General features: G+C 41.1%; 1 long non-coding RNA gene across 1 annotated transcript; it reads right to left on the bottom strand.

The window, feature by feature from the left end:
- Positions 1-1,985: 1,985 nt before the first annotated feature.
- On the bottom strand, positions 1,986-18,050 carry LOC144609489 (uncharacterized). The gene is made up of 5 exons (XR_013549330.1): positions 17,915-18,050; positions 17,738-17,822; positions 14,253-14,329; positions 4,440-4,607; positions 1,986-2,204 (listed from the first exon to the last, which is right to left on the bottom strand). It is a non-coding gene; the product is annotated as an uncharacterized LOC144609489 (long non-coding RNA).
- Positions 18,051-19,406: the final 1,356 nt, after the last annotated feature.

The raw sequence follows: 19,406 nt of genomic DNA, 5'->3' as shown, positions 1-19,406 counted from the left end.
GGGGAAAGGATTTAATAGAAATCTGAGGGGTAACTTTTTCACACAAAGGGTGGTGGTGTATGGAACAAGCTGCCAGATGAGGTAATTGAGGCTGGGACTATCCCAACGTTTAAGACAGATAGACAGGGAAATGGATAGGACAGGTTTGGAGAGATATGGACCAAGCGCAGGTAGCTGGGACATGTTGGCTGGTGGGGCATGTTGGCCTGAAGGGCCTGTTATCACACTGCATCACTCTTTGACTCCCTGACCAGAGAGCTGGCACTCTACAGCTGACAGATATGAATAGTCTGGATTCCAGTCTGGTTCCCCAAAATTCACACTCAATCCTTGTCCATGTGAGTTTAGAAGGATGAGGGGGGGTGGGGACACCTTATTGAAACTTACAGAATAGTGAAAGGCCTGGATAGAGTGAACATGGAGGGGATGTTTCCACTGATCCTGAGGTCATAGCCTCAGAATAAAAGGATGTACTTTAAGAAAGGGGATGAGAAACTAATTTATTTTGTCAGATGGAAGTGAATCTGGAATTTATTGCCACAGACGATTGTGGAGGTCAAGTCAATGGATATATTTAAGGCGGAGATTGACAGATTTTTGATTAGTTTGGGTGTCAGGGGTTTTGGGGTAAAGGAAGGAGAATGGGGTTGAGAGGAAAAGATAGATCAGTCATGATTCAGTCATGCAGAATAGAATGGCCTTATTCTGTTTCGATGAACGCACATGTGTTTTGGATTTAATACGAGTTTCATCTGTCCCAGTCAGAGTCAGGCACACAGACCGAAGACTTAACCTGGGGTCAGATAAGAGAGATGGTGACAGAAGAGATCAGAGATAAAGTGATAAAGTAAAGTGATCTGGCACTCTGGTGTCAGGACAATAGCCTCCTCTTGAATGTCACTAAAACAAAAGAGCTGATTGTGGACTTCAGAAGGGCTAAACATCCAAGGACGTACACGCCACTGGAGACAAATGGGTCTATTGTGGATAGGGTGAGCAGTTTCAAATACTTGGGAGTCCGCATCGCAGAGGATCTGACGTGGGCAACGCACATTGCCGCACTGGTGGGTAAGGCTAAGCAGCGCCTTTACCACCTTAGACAACTGAGGAAATTCAGAGTGTCGCTGAGGATCCTTCATTGCTTCTACTCTGGGGCTGTAGAGAGCATCCTGTCCGGCAACATTACAGTCTGGTTTGGGAACAGCTTTGCCCAGGACAGGATGGCCCTGCAGAGAGTAGTGCGTTCGGCAGAACGCACCATGGGAACTACACTCGTCCCCCTGCAGGACCTATACATCAGGAGGTGCAGATCCAGAGCAAGCAAGATCATGAGGGACCCCTGCCACCCCAGTAACGGACTGTTCCAGATGCTACGATCAGGCAAACGCCTCCGCTGTCACGCTGTGAAAACGGAGAGGATGAGACGGAGCTTCTTCCCACAGGCCATCAGGACTGTCAACTTTTATAACCCCAGAGACTAAATTTTTGTCGACACTTTTTGTGCTATGTTTAGTAACTTATTAACTTTATTTATATGCTGTAACTGTAATTCTTTTTGTGCACAACCCGCAGGCATTGCCACTTTCATTTCACTGCACATCGAGTATGTGTATGTGACAAATAAATTTGACTTGACTTGACATGACTAAAGAGATCAGTGATAAAGAGTGAGGCCACTCATCCACAGGCCCATCCTAGGTCATGGAACAGGGGAATTAAATGTCCCATCATGCACTAGACAGAGAGACAGCTAACAGAGACTGGTGTTGGTACCCTTGATATTCATGATGTAAAGACTTGAAGGTGAATGTGGGACGTGTGATTTGTATCTTTACAGATTATATTAGAATGTGTGGTTTTGTAGAGAGCGAGGAGGATTATCAGAGGCACCAACAGAATATAGATCAGATGGTATAAGAAAATAACTGCAGATGCTGGTACAAATCGATTTATTCACAAAATGCTGGACTAACTCAGCAGGTCAGGCAGCATCTCGGGAGAGAAGGAATGGGTGACGTTTCGGGTCGAGACCCTTCTTCAGACTGGAATGTCAGACAGAGGAATAGCAGATGGAATTTAATCCTGACACCTCTGATGTGATGCAATTTGGAAGATGTAATAGGGTGAGACGTACCAAGTAAATGGTCGGGCCTCAGGGAGAGTCGATGAACCGAGAGTCCATGAAATCATGGGGCACATATATCCTGAAAGTGGCAGTACATGTCACATGTTATAACAAGTGGAAGTCATATTATAACTTAATTTAACATTAGCAAACCCATTTGTGTAGGACTGGGCCTTCAATTATTAACTGTCTATATTAGTCAGCTGGAGGAGAGGGCAGAGTATAAGGATGCACCTTGGCTGAGGGCAAAGTAGAGGGGACAAGGAATTCTTGTGTACTTATTACAGGGCAGGTGCAGCAAGTGGTGCGGGAGGGAAGTGGCACATTGGCATTTACTGCAAGAGGGTTAAAGTTTAGAAATAGGGAGATATTACAGTTGTGCAGGGATTTGGTGAGGCCACACCTGGCGGACTGGGCACAGTTCTGCACCCTGTACTGAACAAGGCATATGCTGGGATTCAGAGTCAATTTAAAAGTAATTCAGATGGATACTTCCTAGGAGAAGAGGGTTGTTCTCTCACAAGCAGTGAGAAAATTAAGGTCAGAATTTTCGAAAATATAAAAATGAACGGTGAATTTACTGAAGCATAAGAGTCGTGACAGGATAGAGGTGGAGATGCTTCCACCTGTGGGGGGAATTGGAATGAGGGGACAGGTTTACATGATCAGGGTGTGGCCATTTAAAACAGAGTTGTAGCAAGTCCTCTGAGGGTGGGGTATCTGGGGAATTTGCCTCCCTGGAAATGTGGAGGCTGGATCACTGGAAGGAATGTCACAGTATTGTAAGGTCTGGAAAGTGTGGGCAATGTGGTACTGGGCTTGGAGTTGACAGTCGTGGGGATGTATTACAGTTGTGCAGTCCCAATGTGGGACTGTGACAGGACAGATCAGCCATGATCACAATTAATGGTGGGGCAGGCATGAAGGGCCAGGGAGCTCCTGTTAACTTGTGTTTTTCTGAGTGAGGTTCTCATCTGTACCTCCCTGCCGCCAGGGGAGGTAGAAACAACCAGTCAGGCCTTTCAGAAGGAAATTGGACAGGTCCTTCAGGGAAATAACCTGCAGACATGGAAACCTTCTAAAGTCCAGGGTGGATGTGGTCAGTTTGTATAATAAGGATTCACTCAGCACAAACACCGGCACTGTATTCCACGCACACTGAGCTGCCAGAGCACAACACCGACCAGTGAGGACATAGACCAGTACAACACCCAGCTCTTCAATACAAAGACAGAGATTGAACACAACACAATACTGATGGCCCGCAAGGGATGGGCAGCACAGTGGCGCCAGTGACACAAGATAGATCCCGCCCTCAGCTGCTGCCTGTGTCAAGTTGGCATGTTCCCTCTGTGACGGCGTGGGTTTCCTCCGGGTGCCCCGGCTTCCTCCCTCATCACAAAAACGTGCTCGTTTGTTGGTTGTTATTGGCCTCTGTAAATTGTCCCTTAAATTGTGTACGAATGGACGAGAAGGTGTTGCAATAGAGAAATATTGTGAAGATCGATGATAGCTGTGTACGGTGGGCTGGAACGCCCGTTTCCATGTGGTATCTTTCAAATAAATCATTGTAACCGACCGAGAAACATCAACAGCACTGTGCTCTAAGGGCACAAACCTTTACAACGGCCAGTACTGCACTGGAAGGGCATAAACCTTCACAACAGCCGACATTGCACTGCAAAGTCACAGACCATTACAATGCCTGGCACTGTACTGAAAGGGTCCAGACCGTTACAATAGATGGACCATACTGTTATGGTACAAACCATTACAACTGTATTGTAAAGTACACAGTACTTTACTGTAATGTGAGAACACCGACTCAAGCAACTCCTGCACTCATCTGTGAGGCCACAGATTCCCAGCACTAACCTTTGTTGGACAGAAAAAGACATAAACAGCACCTGCATCACACTGTGAAGTCCAGTAAAGACCACACTCACCCAAAATGCAACAGCCACTCCCAACACTGGAAGGACAATCCCAGAGCATTTGTCAGTGTATAAAAGGCAGGAGTGGAACCCGGGAGAGAGTGGGTGCATTCAGCACTGATGCAGGGTCTGTGTCTGCAGCAGAGGACGTAGCTGAGGTTGGAAATGAACAGCTGTATTCGAAGCAGGACTGGTGGGGTGAAGGGATGTGAGGATGTGTAAAGGGCCACTGATGGAGGAGAGCAGATGTCAGAGAGTCACAGAAATGGAGGAGGTGACAGAAAAAGTGAGGTGGTGAGGTCCAAAAAGGAATTTGAACAGAAAGATGAAAATGTTAAAACTGAGGCAGGAAGCCGGCACAGAAATACACTAACACTCACTGTTCACTGCCCAGCAGGCAGGAAGAGAAGACCCCGATGTCCACAGTGGAGGGTCAGTCAGGTCCACAAGACTCCACCACTCAGGTCCCAGATCCACATGGGAACGGCAGACAGCAAGGACCAGCTCGTTGGATACAATCGACACCATCTCCATCTCTCCAAATCAGTCTGCAAACAACAAGAGAAGCCGTTGAGATCACCTCTCATTCTTCTAAACCCCAAGTGGTGCAAAGAGATTCCACTTCTGTTCAGTCCCTCTTTCAGGTCCCCCTTCAACCTCCTAAATTACATTGAAAAAAGTCCCAGCCCATCCTGCTCCTGCTTATAACTCAAAGCTTATAGAACGGTGATCAGTCAAAACTGGGGAGGCTCTTCAGGGGCTGACTCAGAACTGTACCAGTGGGACACACTTGCTTTGTACACAATGACAGATAACTGGCACTCACTGTATGACTTACACACTGCATGGTGAGCTGCTGTGGAAGTTAGATTGCTTGCGATCCACAGGATGCGAGCTGAATAGAGAATCGGCTTCATGGAAGGAAGCAGAGGGTGATGGTGAAAGGATGTTTAATGGGACTGGAGTCCTGTGATGAGTTGTGCAGAACATTGGTGAGGATGGATTTGAGGTATTGTTTTCAATTTTGGTTACCCTGTAATAGGAAGGATGTTATTAAGCTGGAAAGAGTGCCCAGAGGAGTTATGAGCATGTTCCCAGGACATGAGGGCCTGAGCTATTGGGAAAGGTTAGGCAGGCTCGCATCTTCATTCCTTAGAGCAGGGATCTCCAAACTATGGCCCGCAGGCCACATCCAGCCCGCCACGAGATTTTATCCAGCCCGCAACAAGCTCTTAGACAGTGGGGACCTGTAAGGAAGAAGCTGCTGTCGAAGGTTCGCCGGAGAGCGGATCGCCACTGACCCAGAGCCGGGACAAGGCGAGATCGCAGCGTCCCCTCGAAACTTCCCTCCTCGCCGCTGCTGCCGCCGCTCAACCTGGGGAGAGTCGGGGTAGAGGGAGCTGCAGGTGAGAGCGGGAGCGCGGGGAGGGGGAGGGTGTCGCCGGGTTCTGCTCCGTCCCTCTCGCCCGCCCTCCCTCCCTCCCTCTCTCTCTCCCAGAGCCAGCGAGATCTGCTTCGCTGCTCCACTCTCTCCCCGGCCCGTCTCCCTCTAACGCAGCGAAATACGAACAAACACAAGTGAAACTTCCCTCCTCGCCGCCGCCACTGCTCACCCCGGGGATGCGGGGCTTCTGAATAATAACTACACATGTTTGTTCTTATTTTGCTGCGTTAGACGGAGACGGGGCCGGGGAAGCGAGTGGAGCAGTGGCGCATATCTCTCTGGATCTGGGAGAGAGGGAGAGGGGAAAGTGTGGGAGAGAGCAGCCCCCGCAAGTGGCGGCTCTCCTTCACCGGACCCTCTGACACCCTCCCCCTCCCCACGCTCTCACCTGCTGGTCCCTCTGCCTAACTCTCTTCCCCCCCACCCCACTACCCCTCTCTCTCCTCTCTCTCTACCTCAGTGGTGGTCACTGTTTTTTTTCTGTATTATAAATAATTGTATACCTACGGTATGTATATATTCCAATATTTCAAGCCAAGATCTGTGTTGATTAAATTCTTAAGATACCAAGATAGAGAATTGGTCCTCAAATCAGTCGGGATGAATATAAGACAGGGAAAACCAATAGAGTATGAAGGTACAAAAATAATTTTTTACCCAGATATTAGTAATGTCTTGTTGAGCAGGAAAAAAGAATTTAATAAGGCAAAAAATATTTTATGGAAGAAAGGTTATAAGTTCATTTTACTGCATCCTGCTACTTTGAAGATCAGGATCAACATTGGAGAAAATAAAATTTTCAAAGACTTTGTCAGAGCACAAGATTTTGCTGAAGAATTGCCATCGAGAATTGATTAAGAAGATCCATGAATGAATGATTATTAACAAGATCTGTATACTATAGAGGGGATCAATTGTATTAAGGATAGTTAATCTTTAGAAGTACTTGAAATATCGGGGGGGTTGGAGAATATGCATGCTCCACCATAATCATGGGCACAAGTGTGGTGTGGACCACACCTCGTATAATAGAGGGGGGTAATGTTGTTAATCTATTTATTAACAACATTAGAGGGAGGGTGGTTTACTTTTCTATCTTTCTTTTTTCTTTTCTGTTTTTGTACCTGGACGATGGAAGGGAGTACACTGAAATACGGCACAACGTAAATATTGGAAGAGGTATCAAGGTAAGGAAGAAGGGGGAAAAAAAAAAAAAAAGAATGAATGGATAATAAATTAAATTTTCTAAGTTATAATGTGAATGGGTTAAATGGACCGATAAAAAGGAAGAGAATTTTAACACAGATGAAAAAATTGGAAGTGGATATAGCTTTCTTACAAGAAACACATCTAACGGAAAAAGAACATCAAAAGTTAAAGAGAGACTGGGTAGGAAGTATGGTAGCATCTTCTTTTAATTCAAAAGCAAGAGGGGTTGCTATCCTATTTAAGAAAATGCTACCAATTAAGATACAAAATATTGTAAGTGACCCAGTAGGTAGATTTATAATCGTACATTGTCAAATTTTCTCAGAATTGTGGACTTTAATGAATATATATGCACCAAATACAGATGAGAAGTTTGTGCAGGATGTATTATTGCCTTTCAAGCGTCTCAAAACAAGAAGAAGCGGGCTGAACAACATGACCTAGAAAGTCAGATAAAACAGTTAGACATAACAAATGCCATCGCTCCCTCTATTGAAATACATAATAAAATTGCAGATCTCAAATATAAGTTAAATTATATTCTCTCAGCTCATATTTTAAGGCTTTTTCAATATACTAAACAAAAACATTTTGAATTTGGAGATAAACCACAGAAATTGCTAGCACGTCAACTCCGTAAATTAGAAGATGATTCTACAATTCATAAAATTAGATCAGAAAACGGAGATTTGCTTAAATTACCTAAGGATATTAATCAGAGATTTTTGCAATTTTATCAGTCATTAATTTCATCAAAAATAACAGATAGCTCTGCGCAGATGCAAAACTTTTTGCAGGAATGTAACCTTCCTGGTTTGAATGTGAGTGATAGAAATTCACTGGGCGCAGAAATAACTATGAAAGACGTTGAAGAGACCATTAAATCCATGAAAAATGGGAAGACTCCTGGCCCTGATGGCTTAAATAATGAATTTTATTAAAAAATTAGTGATTTGATCTCACCACGTTTGCAAACTGTATATAGTCACGCCTTTAAACAACAGAGATTACCGCAAACTCTGACTGAATCAACAATAATCCTCATTCCTAAAAAAGATAAGGATTCTGAAGACCCTGGTTCGTATAGGGCGATAGCTCTTTTAAATACTGATCAGAAGATATTAGCGAAAATCTTAGCTCATAGATTAAGTCTAGTTATAGATAAATTGATACACCCCGATCAATCAGGCTTTATAGCCAAACGATATTCATTTTTCAACTTGAGACGCTTGTTCAATATAATATATTCAAATAGACTATTAAACGAAGATTTAGCAATCATCTCGCTAGATGCTGAAAAAGCATTTGATCAAGTAGAATGGCCCTATCTTTTCTCAGTGATGGAAAAATTTCAACTAGGTGAAAATTTTTGTTCATGGGTGAAACTTTTATATACATCCCCAACAGCTAGAATATTAACTAATCAAATGCTGTCATCCAAATTTCATTTATCTAGGGGTTGTAGACAAGGATGTCCACTATCACCGCTTCTATTTGCCCTTATTATAGAACCACTTGCTGAGAGTATTAGATCAAATTCAGATATTCATGGCTATAACACTAAACATGCAACCAATAAAATTTCTTTATATGCGGATGATGTATTAATATATATTACAAAGCCAGAAATTAGCATTCCGAATTTATTAAATCTCATAACTCAATTTGGTTCATTTTCAGGTTATAGAATTAACTGGTACAAAAGTGAAATTATGCCAATAATGGAGTATAATCCGGCCATACTTCAACAATTTCCTTTTAAAATTGCCTATGAAAAGTTTAAATATCTTGGAATTTACGTGACTAGGAAATATACTTCTTTATTTAAATTAAATTTTCCTCCTTTACTCACTAAATTACACAGAAATATCCAATTTTGGAAAACACTTCCTATATCATTAGTTGGTCGTAGTAATGCTATAAAGATGATCTTTCTTCCACAGCTACTATACTTATTTCAAGCAATTCCGATCTATCTTCCAAAAAAGTTTTTTTTAAAAATTGATTCAATTGTTACTAATTTTATTTGGGACTACAAGACTCATAGAATAAATAAAAGACATCTATGTAAGTCTAAAACTAATGGAGGAATTGCCTTACCTAACTTCTTATTTTATTATTGGGCGGTTAATATTAAAAATATAACCTGCTGGTTGGATGATTCTGATCAACAACCGGATTGGTTAAAGATGGAGAAAGAGGATTGTTTACCATTTGACATTGGTGCGATCCTCTTAGCTCCAATAAATTTAAATAAAAAAACATATGGAGGTAATCCCATTATACACAGTGTTATCCGTACCTGGAAACAATTAAATCTTACGTTAAAATTGAGTAAATTATCTGTTTTCCTTCCTATTGCGAATAACCCTTCTTTTAAACCGTCTGTCTTAGATAGAGGATTTGCTCAATGGAAAAGTTATGGAATTAAAAGGGTGGGAGATCTTTATCATAAGGGAACTTTTCTTTCTTTTCAGGATTTACAGCAGAAGTACGGATTACATGTTAATAATTATTTTAGATATTTACAACTTAGAGATTATGTAAAATTACACATGCAAGAATATAAGTTTAGAGGTCCAGAAACACTTGATGTATGCCTGAATCGACATTATAATTCAAATAAATTAATATCCTTTATTTATAATACTCTCCTTGACACTGACATTCCGTCATCAGAATCTTATAGACGAGCATGGGAGGACGAATTGAATCAACTCATAATGCAAGATATATGGGATGAAAGTTTACAACATATACACCAATGTTCATTAAATACTAGACATTCCTTAATACAATTTAAAATAATACATAGATTACATTATTCGAAGACGAAATTAAATAGGATTTTTCCTAGTATCTCTCCTATTTGTGATAAATGTCAATTTCAAGAAGCTAATTTAACTCATATTTTCGTAACTTGTATAAAAATGCAAAACTTCTGGTTGGAGATTTTTAAAATAGTTTCTAAAGTTATTAACAAACAATTGGATATGGATCCAAAATTAATTATATTAGGATTATCAGAACATACTACAAATTTTACAACAAGTCAGGTACATTTTCTTGATTACAGTCTAATAACTGCGAAAAAATTAATACTTAAATTTTGGAAAAAAACAATAACCCCCACAATTAAAATGTGGACTACGGAAATGACAGAGACCCTGCATTTGGAAAAAATAAGATTTGCCTTAATTGACAAACCTGAGTTATTTTTAAAATATGGTCTCCATTTATTGAATTTTTAGAAAAGTAAATGGGTTTGGCACAGGACTAAAATAAAAATTTTAAATTAAAAGTTGAAACTTGAGTTAGGGGTTGGATGTACAACTGTGGTTATTGTCTCCCGGATCTACTCCCTTTAATTTTTATAGTTATATCTTTTTTTTTTAAATCCTCTTATTCTCTCTTCCCAATAGTTTATAGTTTTTTTTATTTTTACTTTCTCTCTTTAAAAATTTAAAAATTGAAGCTATGTAAGAACTCTGTAACAAATGTGTCTTTTATTTCTATTTGTACATATGCTTTTCAAAAATTAAAAAATAAAAATAAATAAATAATAATAAAAAAAATAAAAGAAAATCTAGCGGAAGCACATGAAAATATATTGGTAGGGGGAGATTTTAACTTTTGTTTAGATCCAGAAATGGATAGATCATCAAGAACAATGACAAGGACAAGAGCAGCGAAGACAACATTGAACTTAATGGAAAATTTAAATTTAATAGATATTTGGAGGAAAAGCCATCCTAGGGAAAAAGACTACTCCTTCTATTCCAATAGACATGAGACATATTCTAGAATAGATCTATTTTTGATTTCAGCTCAATTAAGGGGAAGAATAATACAAATAGATTACAAGGCTAGATTGCTATTGGATCATTCACCATTATTAATGAAAATTAAGATGCCAGATAAAGAACAGTCAGTATATAGATGGAGGCTCAACTCTTTACTATTGAAAAGGCAGACTTTTGCAATTTTATTCGAGGACAAATTCGATTATTTTTGGAAACAAATTTAAATTCAGTTAATGATAAATTCATTATATGGGATGCAATGAAGGCATACTTGAGAGGCCAAATTATAAGCTACTCATCTAAGATAAAGAAAGATTATAGGAAGGAATCTGAAAGATTAGAAAAATAAATCACCGTATTAGAAAAAGACTTACAGAATGCTTCTTCAGGCCGCGGGACTTTACATCGCTGGTGCGGCTCGGCCGCTGGACTTAACAGTGCCCGGTGCAGCTCGGCCGCGTAGCCTAACATCGCCCGGTGCGGCTCGGCCGCGGGACTTTACATCGCCCGGTGCAGCTCGGCCGCGGGACTTTTCATCGCTGGTGCGGCTCGGCCGCGGGACATAACATCGCCCGGTGCGGCTCGGCCGCGGGGCTTTACATCGCTGGTGCGGCTCGGCCGCGGGACTTAACATCGCCCGGTGCGGCTCGGCCACGGGACTTAGCTGCGCAAGGCTTGGTCGCGGGGCCTTCCATCCTCTTGCGGGGACTGTGCGGGTCGGTCGGGGACGAGCTGTCTGTCCGTGAGCGTGGGGAAGAGAGTGGAAGTTTTGTTGCCTCCATCACAGTGAGGGGGTGTTTGGAGTCACTGTGATGGACGTTTGTGTTGGGGTTATGTGTCTTGTGTTCTTTTTTTGTACGACTGCTATGTAGTTTCGTTCGGTACCTTGGTACCGAATGACAAATAAAGCTCTGTTATATACTGTTATATACTGTTATATACTGTTATACAAAAAAAATACAACTTGGAAATAAAAAATTTCAGTACAATACTTTACATACTTATAGAACAGAAAAATTAATATTACGAACTAAACAAAGGTATTATGAATTAGGAGAAAGAGCGAATAAGGTATTGGCATGGCAACTGAAAGAAGAACAAATATTAAGAACAATAAATTCAATTAGAACAGATCAAAATACTATTACATAAACCTAGAGAAATTAATGAGGTATTTAAGCAATTTTACACTAACCTGTATCATTCTGAATCTGAAAAGGATGAAATTAAGATAAATAATTTCTTATCTAAGATACAATTACCAACAATTTCTAATGAGGAGCAGATGGGACTAAATGCCTCCTTTACTTTGAGAGAAGTGGAGGAAGTACTACATTCTTTACCAAGTAATAAATCACCAGGGGAAGATGGCTTCCCGCCAGAGTTCTATAAAAAATTTAAAGATTTGTTGTTACCAGTATTTATGGAAGTGATACAACAAGCGGAAAAAACTTCTACATTACCGGAATCCTTTTCAATGGCAATTATAACTGTAATTCAAAAAAAAGGGAAAGACCCTTCAAAAGCATCGTCGTATAGACCAATATCACTGTTGAATGCAGATTATAAAATAGTTGCCAAGCTTTTGGCAAAGAGACTGGCAGAATTTTTACCTAAGTTGGTTAAAGAGGATCAATCTGGATTTGTCAAAAAAAAGGAGAATATCTGATAATGTAGCAAGATTTATAAGTATTTTACATTTAGCACAGAACAGAAAGGAATTAAGCGTAGCAGTTGCTTTAGATGCTGAAAAGGTGTTTGACAGGTTAGAATGGGATTTTTTATTTAAAGTATTAGAGAAGTATGGATTGGGGAATAGTTTCATTAACTGGGTAAAAGCTCTTTATAAACAACCCAAAGCCAAAGTGGTGACAAATGGCCAATCTTCTCAACCATATAATTTGGAAAGATCTAGCAGACAGGGATGTCCCTTGTCACCAGCTCTATTTGTACTGGCTATTGAACCTCTGGCAGAACTAATAAGATCAGATTCAGACATTAAAGGATTTAAAGTTAATCAGGAAGATCACAAAATTACTTTATTTGCAGATGATGTCTTAATTTGTCTTACTAGACCATTGGAATCCTTAAGAAAATTATATTTCAGATTGGAAGAATACGGGAAAGTATCAGGATGTAAAATTAATAAAGATAAAACTGAAATAATGCCTCTTTTTGAAGGCAATTATGATCAATGTAAAAGAGAAAGTCAGTTTAAATGGCAAAAAGAAGGCATTAAGTACTTAGGAGTTAAAGTAGATAATAAGTTAAATAATCTGTATAAATTAAATTATAAACCACTAATAAAAAAAATAGATGAGGACCTGAAGAAATGGATGAATCTTCCAATTACATTGATAGGGAGAGTGAACTGTATTAAGATGAATATTTTTCCCAGGATACAGTATTTATTTTCAACACTGCCTATACCTTTGCCAAATAATTTTTTTCAAGAATTGAACAAAATTGTGAGGAATTTTCTTTGGAAAGGTAAAATGCCAAGAGTGTCTCTGGAAAAATGAACATGGAAATTTGAATTAGGTGAACTGCAATTAGCAAATTTTAAAAATTATTATCTGGCAGCACAAATGAGTTTTATTTCATCCTTTTATCAAGAGGGTGGAAAAACAGCATGGGTTAAAATTGAAATGGATAAAATAAAAGAGTTATGTCCAGAAGAATTTATATATAAATGGGAAGCGAAGCTATTAGTTAAGGATAAAGAGTCACCTTTGCTAAAACATTTAATTAATACATTGTTGAAAACAGTTAAAGTTAATGATAAAAGATTTTTTTTAACAGCTAAAACTCCATTAGTAAAAAATAGATTATTGCCGTTTGCTTGTAATAATCAAATACTACAAGTCTGGGAACAGAAGGGTATTAAAAATATAGGAGATTGCTATGAAGGAAATAACTTTTTGACATTTTCTCAATTGAGAAATAAATATCAAATTCCAGGGAATAGTATTTTTTTCTATTATCAATTACAATCTTTTTTAAGGGAAAAGTTAGGTAATTCAATGTCTCTATTTCAGATTAAAGGAATTGAATCCTTGATTCAGGGCGGGAATAAAAAAAATTATATCATCAATGTATAAATTATTACAAAAATCTAGTCCAAAGATAGGAATTCAAAAATCAAGACAAAGATGGGAAACAGATCTTAATATTATCATTGATGAACCAAGTTGGGAAAGACTGTGTTTAGATAGTATGAAAAATACTATTAATGTGAGATATAGTTTAGTACAATATAATTTTTTACATCAACTATATTTAACCCCTAAAAGATTAAACAATTTAAAACCAAACTCATCTTAAATTTGTTTTAGATGCAACCAAGACGTGGGTACTTTTTTACACTCTACATGGGCATGTCAGAAGGTAACTCCTTTTTGGAAAGACTTTAAAAAAAAATTGGAACAATTGATGAATAAGATCATACCATTGGACTCAAGGTTGTTTTTATTGGGAGATACTAAAGGAATATTACTAAAGCTAATTTTAGATAAACATCAGGAAAGATTTCTCAAAATAGCAATAGATTTGAAAGATGGTATGCAGAAATGCGTAGTTGTATCCCATTAGAAAAAGCAACGTATAATCTGAGAAATGGATACGACTTCTTCTTGAAGGTGTGGAACCCATTCATTTTAAAGCTAGGATTAAGAATTGGAAATATTTAAATTCAGGATTGTTTTGATACCTTTAATAAGAATTTAATAAGAAATTACCCGGAAGTGTCTCCTTCTGGACTCCAGCTTTCTTTCTTTCTCTCTTTCTTTTTCTTTTTCTTTTTCCTTCTTTTTAACTGGGGGTGGGGGGAAGGGGGGGGGGGGTGGGAGGGGAGATAATACAGAACAATACGTGTATAATCGAATTTATAATGTAGTTATTATTGCTTACTATGAAATGTAACATGTATGAGTTCTGTTAAAACTTAAATAAAATTTTTAAAAAAGAAAAAAAAAGAAACTGAGGGATGATCTTATAGAAAGATCATGAGGGGAATGGACAGGGGAAATGCACATTTTGCAGAGTAGAGGAATCAAGAACAAGGGGACATAGGTTTAAGCTGAGATTGATAAGAAGTAATCAGAACCAGAGGGGCAACATTTTCCACACAGCGAGTGGTGAGTATATAGCACGAGCTGCCAGAGGAGGTAGTTATGGCAGGTACAATAACAATGTTTAAAAGGCATTTGGACACGTACATGGATTGGAAAGGTGTAGAGGGACATGCGCTAAACGCGGGCAGATGAAACTAGTCTAGTTTAGTTTATTATGGTCACATGTGTCAGTGAAAAGCTTTTTGTTGCACGCTATCCAGTCGACGAAAAGATCATACATGATTACAATCAAGCCATCACAGTGTACGGATACAGGATAAAGGGTGTAATGTTTAGTGCACAACATGAAGTCTAATGTAGATGGGGCATCTTAGTCAGCATGGGCAAGTTGGGCCAAAGGGCCTGATTCAATGCTGTATGAGTTTATGAGTCTATGACACAAAGAATGAACGGACAGGAGACAATAATACACTCCATGTACTCTAAGCTTGGAAAATACACATCATTGTATGACAGGCACAGAGCTGAAGCAATAAGGCACCGTGATGCAAGGACACAGAGCCTAGCAACCCAGCACTGCTGTGTGGAGCCACAGATATCCAGCAGCAACACCTGTGTTATACAGAAAGACACCCGCTGCACTACATTGGAGATGGACATGTAGAAACCAACCACAGTCCTCAAAGACATCAACTCTGATGGTCTATCATATCATATCATATCATATATATAGAGCCGGAAACAGGCCTTTTCGGCCCTCCAAGTCCGTGCCGCCCAGTGATCCCCGTACATTAACACTATCCTACACCCACTAGGGACAATTTTTACATTTACCCAGCCAATCAACCTACATACTATATACTGTAGTACTATAGTCAGGTCCGTTTCCTACAGAGAAAATGTCAGATGAGAGGAAATAGCTTTAATGTGAGAGGGACATGATACAAATATCTGGGCAAATTTTTACCCAGAGTGGCCATGTGCTGCCAGATATGGTGGTGGAGGTAGTCAGTGTTGTGGGATTTAAGAGGCTCTAAGATACACATAAATATGCAGGATGGAGCAATGTAGATCATGTGCAGGCAGAGCAGATATGTTTAATTTGGCATCATGTTTGCCACAGACATTGTGGGCAGAAGGTTCCTCTGCTGTTCTATTTTCAGTCTGGGACATCCTCAGGATGGTGCAGGGGAGGTGAATCTTTTTAGTTTTCTATCCCATTGAGTTGTGTGCACCAGACGACATCAGGTATTTGAAAACAGAAACAATAATTTTTGAGATTGAACTGTATCATTGAGAACAGGCACAGAAGAGTATGAAGTTTCGGGCTGATCATTGATTTTATTAGTCTATTACACTGATAGTGATCTGACAGGAAATGACAATGCACTTGCAGTCACAGGCCTGTAAAACACAACACTGTTTGATAAGCACTGAGCTTATCCCATAAGGCTCCATAATGAAAGGTCACAGAGTCCAACAACCCAGCACTACTCTGTATGGTCACAGATTCCTTTGTTGTACAGAAATAAATGAACACCCCCTGCACTGCACTGTAGGCTAAGGGAATGTCTGGAGTTTGCTGCACCACAGGGTTGTGGGGGTCAGATCACTCCAGGTATCTGAAGGAGGAAACAATATTTTTCCCGGAGAAAACCTATGCCGGTCACGGGATGAACGTACAAATTCCGTAAAGACAGCACCCGTTGTTCGGAACAAAGCCAGGTCTCTGGCACTGCAATGCAGCGACTCTACCATTGCGTCACCCTACTGGCCGTGTAGGAAAGATGTGATTGCATTGGAGAGGAGATTCACCACAATCTTGCCTGGGGTGGAATGGTTCAGTTATGAGGGGAGACAGGACAGGCTGGGTATGTTTTCATGGTGCTGGGGAGAATGAACCGAAGCAGATAGAGATGTACAAGATCATGAGAGCCACTGATATGGAATGGGCTTCCGGTGGAAGTGGTGGAGGCTGGCTCGATTTTATTATTTAAGAGTAAATTGGATAGGTATATGGATAGGAGGGGATTGGAGGGTTATGGTCTGAGTGCAGGTAGATGAGACTAGGTCAGGGAGAATGGTCGGCGTGGACTGGTAGGGCCGGACAGGCCTGTTTCCATGCTGTAGTTGTTATATGTTATATATGTTATATATGTTATAGTAAGAAACCTGTCCCACAGGAAGAGGTGTCGTTGGCACAGGTTTAAGGAGGAATCATTTCTTTTTTCACCCAGGCATTGGGTAATATCTGGAATGCACTGCGTCTCTCCTTAAACCTATGCTCTCCAGTTAAGCACTCCTACCATAACAAATTCTAGCTATCCCCATCTATGCCACTCAGAATGTTATGCACCCCAAACATGTCATCTCTCAGCCTCCTCACTCCTGACAGAGCAGCGTACTCAATCTCACCTGCAGGCCCACCGAATCGAGGCAACATTCTTGCAATAATTTCTGCACACTATCTGGCTTAAGCAAATCTTTCATGTGGTGTGTCAACCAGAACTGCAGGCAATACTCTCAATACTCTCTAATCAACAGTTTGTACAACTGATGTCCATCTCTTGTACTCAAAGCCTCCGCTGATGAAGGCAAGAATGCCATAGGCCTTCTTCACTCTCTCTACCTGTGTTGCAACTTTCAGCCAACTGTGTACTGGTATCCCAAAGTCAATCTACTCAGCCACCCTTCTGCAAGATCCAAACATTCAATGTCTGAATTCAATCCCAATGCCCTGATATCACCACTAAAAATCCATCAATATGCACTTGTCTGAGTTAAATTCCATCTGTCTTTTCCTTGTCCACTTTACCAATTGATCTAAATCCTGTTGTAAACATAAACAACCGTTTTCCCTGTACACTGTACCATAATTGCGGTGTCACCTGCAAGCTTACCAATGATATCATGTACATATGTATGACGGAGAATAGAGGAACCAGTAACATACTGGGCAGAAGCCTCCAGTCTAAAATGGGAAGGAATGCAATGATGCTAAAGAGGCCACAGATGGAGGATGGTCACAGCACCAGAGGGGGTTACAGAGAGATTGAGTCAGTCAGAACCAAGGAGGAATTGGATCACGAAGATGAGAATGCTAAATCTGATGCAAGGACCCAGTGGATAAGGTACGAACACAAACTCACTGTTCACTGCCCAGCAGGCAGGAAGATGTCACAGTGGAGGAGCAGTCAGACGCACAAGATTCAACCAGTCAGGTCCCAGATCCACCTGGGAACGACAAAGAGCAAGGACCAGCTCAGTTAATACAATCGCCACCTTCCCCATCTCTCCAAGTCAGTCTTGCGACCTCACCCCCTCACCTCCTGGCCGATACCTCCGGCCACACCAACATCTCCCCGCCGGGGGGAAGGAACCCTCACCTCCATCCCCGGGCCCAGGCCGCTCCTCCTCCTTGGGCTTCGCCGCAGCCCCGCACACGGACCGGTCGGTTGCCGAGGCAACGACGTCGCTGACGCTACGTGTCCTGTGTTACGTCAGGCGCACGTCGCTCGGTGAGTTTGCCCCGCGTCACGTGACAGGGGCGGCCGCAGACCGGGGCAGAGGGAGCTGTCAGTCACAGGAGTCAACACTGACCGAAAATTACATAAAATAATAAAAATAAATATAGAATGCAAATAGATCGTATGCCTTCCTGCCAAGGTAACTAGATCGTATGCCTTCCTGCCAAGATTAAAAAGGACAGAAAGTGCTGGAGCAAGTCAGCAGGTCAGGCAGCATCTGTGGAGAACATGAACAGGGGATGGTGTCGGTCTGCGACCCTTTTGCAGTTTGATTGTGGGAGGGGGAGAGAAAGCTGGGAGACAGAGGCAGCACAAAGTGTGGCAGGTAAGCGGTGAACACAAGCCAGGGAAGTTTTGAGAGACAGATGGTTGGAACACTTTGCTTTTGTAATGGAAGAGGCCCAGAATAGAAAGGTCAGTATGGGAAGGAAAGAGAGTTAAAATGGTTAGCAATGGGGGCAGGTAGTAGGCCTTGGTGGAGCGAGTGCAAACGTTCAATGAAATGGTTGGCGAGTCTCCAGTTGGTTTGCCGAGGTACAGGAGGCCACAAGTACCAGCCAGCGAACTAAAGGCCAATGAACATGACATCAGTGGTGGGGAAGAAACTGGAAGAGGTTGTGTGAGACAGGAGCTAACTGTACTGAAATGTCAAGACCCGAAACGTCACCCATTCCTTCTCTCCAGAGATGCTGCCTGTCCCGCTGAGTTACTGTCACATTTTGTGTCTACCTTTGGTTTAAACCAGCATCTGCAATTTCTACACAATTGATAGGTGGATAGTGGTGAGGCGCAGATGGTTGGACAGGCAAAAGGTTGGACAAGGCCAGAGATGAAAAACAAAAGGTGTGAGATAACAGACAATAGGTGCAGGAGGAGGCCAATCGGCTATTCGAGCCAGCTCCGCCATTCAATGTGATCATGGCGGATCATTCTCAATCAGTACCCCGTTCCTGCCTTCTCCCCATACCCCTTGACTCAGCTATCCTTAAGAGCTCTATCTTGCTCTCTCTTGAATGCAAGGATAGATAGGATAAGGATAGAAGAGGTACAAATTGTGATGCCTATAGGTGGAATATCGGTGGAAGGGGAGGATTGGTGTGTGAGTCCATGTGGGACATAGGGAGGAGAGGGGAGGGGGAGAAAAAGTAGAAGGGGCGGTGTTTGGGGTTGTTTTTAGGTCAATTACCTAAAATTTGATAATTCAATGTTCATACCATTAGGTGTTCAGCTATCCAATGAGGTGCTGTTCCTGCAGTTTGCTTGTGGCTTCACTCTGGCAATGCAGTTTGGC

The sequence above is a fragment of the Rhinoraja longicauda genome, chromosome 34 (genome assembly GCF_053455715.1).
Source record: "Rhinoraja longicauda isolate Sanriku21f chromosome 34, sRhiLon1.1, whole genome shotgun sequence".
Lineage (NCBI taxonomy): Eukaryota > Metazoa > Chordata > Chondrichthyes > Rajiformes > Arhynchobatidae > Rhinoraja > Rhinoraja longicauda.
This window is presented reverse-complemented; position numbering and strand designations above follow the sequence as displayed.